This window comes from Cornus florida, unplaced genomic scaffold (genome assembly GCF_030987335.1).
Source record: "Cornus florida cultivar Cherokee Brave unplaced genomic scaffold, ASM3098733v1 CherokeeBrave_3.0.0_Hap2_Chr04, whole genome shotgun sequence".
In the NCBI taxonomy this organism is placed as follows: domain Eukaryota; kingdom Viridiplantae; phylum Streptophyta; class Magnoliopsida; order Cornales; family Cornaceae; genus Cornus; species Cornus florida.
In genome coordinates this window covers 54,928,997-54,933,457 of record NW_026775574.1, presented here as the reverse complement: position 1 = coordinate 54,933,457, position 4,461 = coordinate 54,928,997, and the positions used below count along the sequence as shown (strand labels likewise).

At 36.7% G+C, this 4,461-nt stretch overlaps 1 pseudogene; it reads right to left on the bottom strand.

Annotated features, from left to right (window-relative positions):
• Positions 1–3,913: 3,913 nt before the first annotated feature.
• Positions 3,914–4,012, bottom strand: LOC132305818 (small nucleolar RNA R71; annotated as a pseudogene).
• Between the last annotated feature and the right edge of the window lie 449 nt (positions 4,013–4,461).

Below are 4,461 nucleotides of genomic sequence, written 5' to 3'. Positions count from 1 at the left end.
CTAATTAAAAACTAAACTCAATAACAAATCTCCCCCGGAAATGGCGCTAAAAACTTAATCGTGTCTAATTTTACCACTCGCAATAGGACGATTCTATGTAGGATAGTGCTATAAAGAGAGAAGTCGAACCCATAGGGAGATGAATGTTTATGTTCAGTCTCTAATTCAGTCTTATTGGTTTGTAGGTAACTAGTTGAAAATTTTACTTGGTTGTTACGATTAAAAAGAAACTAAAATTAAACTAAAATATTAAACTAAATTAAATTAAGTGATCAGAGAGAGAAATCTTAGGGCTTTGACTTCACCACAATCATTATTCTATGGGTAATTGTTTTAACTCTGGGAAATTAACAAATTATGTTTTTAAATGAATTGAACTCAATAACATTCGTTCAATTCGGGTTATAAAGAAAGATGTTTATATAAAATAGTTAACTATAACCTATCTGCGGTTAGCTTGGACTATCCACCTACCTACTTCAACTGCTTTAACTACTTTGCAAATAATCCATCTTTCCTAAGCATAGACTATAAAAACATTTTTTTTATAAAAAATGTTGGAACACCATTATATAACCTCTATTCTCATATCTGGCAGGGCTCTGCCAGATACCGTCCAATAAGATAGGTTGAGAATAAAAAACAGACAGTTATATCTAAGATAAGGTAATAATAGTTTTAAATCTATTTAAAACAGTAAAACCGATTGAGTTGTCTCAATTGCTCATAGTCATATAATAAAAAACATAATATACATTAATCCTAGAGTTAAGAACAATCAAACCATAATACTAGATTGGGTTACATTGGTGTCTGATGAGCGCTGAAAAGTACGCATTTAAACTCCTTAAGTTTAGGTATTCTAGGACCTTAATCTATCTTATTTTCCCGCCTTAGATTGATTTCGTGTTATTTCCATTTTCAAGTACTTATCCCCTAAATAAGCTAACTCAGCCAAATAAGAGCAGAAATGAAACAATTCTAGGACGAATCAAAGAAAGGAGCAAAGTAAAGCAAAAAGAAGCACAAAGGTGGAATTTCAGCATCTTCGATCGATCCAACATCAGTCTTCGATTGATCGAACTTCCATCGATCTCAACACTTCAAGATAGATCTAAGCCATGATGCCATTTTCAGAGATCCCAAAAGTTCGATCGATCCAACATCATTCTTCGATCGATCGAAGCTTCTTGTCCTTATTCAGATGCCAGATCTTATCCAGCTGTACCACTCTATCAACCGTTTTTGTCTTTTTCCCAAAAATATCTTCAAAATATCTCAGATTTGTTTTTATCCAAAAAGGCGCCTCCATTCAGGATCGATCTAACATCAGTTCGATAGATCTCAGCTATGTTCGATTGATTGAACCTTAAGTTCGATCGATCGAACTTTCCAAATCCCGAGAAAAATCCAAATTCCAGCTCACTAAAAGTTGTCTCATATCTAATCATTGGGGAATATTTGCTGTACGAGCCTAGCTTATTTTGGGTGATTTATGACCTACCTATATAAGGAATATGAGCCACTTTTGGAGAGGAGAGACATATTGATTATTCACTCATAGATTCATACTTATTATTGGAGGTTTAGAGGAGGAGGAGGCTAGAGACACCATTGGAGACTCTTCATCAACCACGGAGCAAATCTTTACCATGGAGTTAGCCCTTGAGGGTTGGAGGACACCATCCATGAGTGGCTAGACATCCTCTTGGGGCTAGAGTTAGCCCTAAACATGCTTTCTACATCTTGATTTATGTATTTTTGAGGGGATTTGTATTGTGATACTTGTTTTAACATATTTATATATATAAATCTTGTTTATTCAATGATTTGTATGGTTTAATGCTTCCAATTGATCATTTTATTCTATCCATATGTCTATGTATGCTAGAATAGATGTTCATGTGTTTGCCTCTATTTCTTATGTTGTTGATGGATGTCTATGTGTATTAATGCTATAGATCTAGAGATTGTCAAGACATAGTGCTTAATGGAATGTCCTTGTGGTTTATTTGATGGTTCATGCTTATTTGTTGATGGATTATGCCTCTCCCTTAGTTTAATTAGTTTGATTTCATGTCATCAGCTTAGTTGTAGTGTAGTGGTAGCTAGATGTTAAATGGGAGGACAATCCATGCTTATTGTTTGATGTTCTATACTCATGAATGCAAGAGGCATATTTCTCTAATTTTGTGATGTGTTTGGTTGTGAGCTCAAAGAAAGGATTAATGGCTTACTTTGATATGTTGTGCTATCCACTATGTTGCTTAGACAATGTATGCTTAGTTTGTCATCCATGTTTGTTGAAACAACCACACACACACCATTGTTACAATATATGGCTTTCCCCTCATTAATCATGCATTAAAGGTGTAGAAGAGCTATGCTTAGTGGTGATCTCTAAACCCCAAGATTTCTTTCTCTCTTATTTTACCTCTATTGCATTATTGTTTACTTTAATTTAAATTGCATCTTAGCCTAATTCAACCACCAACCAATCCTTTGATCACTCGACCTACTAACCCTAATTTTGATTCCACAACCTCTTGCGACCCTCACAATCCCTTGGGATGATCCCTACTCGCCCTAACTATATTTTTAGTGAAAGGTAGTAGTGGTAAATTATAAATGTAAAACTTGGCCCTCGCCTTAATGCACACTCTTAAGCTTTTGGTAGGACGACGACCACAGTTTTTGGCGCAGTTGCCAGGGATTGATTGATTGGCAACGTTGTATTTGTGGAATCAGTACTCTTTTGATCGTGCCTTTACTTTATTTTCATTTTTATTTTGGTTACTTATTGTGTTGGTTCTTATTTGACTAGGAGCATTGAGCAAGAAGGTGAGCAAAGGAGCATCCAAGTAAAGAAGCTAAGAAAAACATGGAAAAAGGCTAAATTCTAAAATATTGCTAAGCTAAGATAAAAAGGTAAAAATTTTGGAGTTGAAGTGCTATAGGACCTTTGTGAGATCTTTCTAACTCAATCTCCAGTTAAATCGTCGGCCTGTGTAGAGGCTTGTATTTCAATTCTTAGATAAATCGTGAGCCCTCGTGGAGGCAATTTTACTTTTCTTTGCATGTTGTTCAAGCATGGGAGTATGGGAACAATGTATGTGGAGGAAGTTTGTTGATTGTTGATTTGTTGTGAAGGTGGAGTGTTTATCATTTTTACTTGTTGTGTTGCATTGTGCATGCATGGTCATAGATCATTGAGACCCACTCTTGTCCCTTTAAATTTTCGTCTTGAATCCATTGTTCGAAACCCTAAGGGAAGAGGTAGTTCTAGTCAATCCATTTCATTAATGGAAGGACACAATGAGGACCATATGGAGGACCTTGGTCACATAGACCAACAAGGTATCCTCCACCCCAATGTGCATCATGATAACATGCAAGTACCATTAGGCATGCCAAGGCCATTCATTCATCCACCACAACAATAAGGCCAAGTTCCATTGGGAATGCCAAGGCCAATTTATGCTCCACCACCACCCATTATTCAAGGCAATCAAGGTGCCAATGTTGCACCTCCAATTACTAATCCTCCCCTTGCTTTGAGAGATCACTATGTGCCTAATGAATATAATGCGCCCACATGCATTCAATTACCACCATTTAGAGCACATCACTATGAGATCAAACCACAAACCATTCAAATGCTTCCTAACTATCATGGACTTCCAAGTGAAGAACCTTATAAGCATTTGGATGAGTTTCTTGAAGTTTGTTCCACCGTAAAATATACGGACATGCCGGATGAGGTCTTAAGGCTTAAACTTTTTCCATTCACCCTAAAAGACAAGGCAAAATATTGGTTTAACAATCTTAGGCCTTTTTCAATAACTTCTTGGGCAGAAATGCAACAATTGTTCTTGAAGAAGTACTATCCGGTTTCCAAGACCAATGCCATGCGAACTTCAATTCGAGAGTTTTCACACGGGGATGGGGAAACATTCCATGAGGTATGGGAATGCTTTAATGAATTGCTTAGGAAGTGTCCACATCATGACATGCCCAAATGGCAATTAGTTCAATATTTCTTTAAGAGCTTATCGAACAATCATAAGGGCATGGTTGATACTTCCATGGGTGGCTCTTACATTGATAGGCATGAGGATGTCATGTGGCGTCTTTATGAGAGCATGAGTAAAAATTCTTTGCATCGAACTCTATCTTCTAAGAATGGTATGAATTCTAGTGGAAGAAAGAGTGTTGGCTTGCACCAAGTCGACCATTCCAATGAAATAGCCGCCGAGATGAAATCCTTATCTCAAAGGTTTGATCAATTTTTAATCAACCAAAACTCGGCAAATCAAGTATCTTCCATTCCTAACCATTCACATTATACATCTAATGAGACATGTATGACTTGTTCAAGTGTTTTACATTCTACTTCCAATTGTCCCCAGGGACATGTGCAAGGTGAGCATCATGAACAAGTCAATGCAACTTTTGTTAATC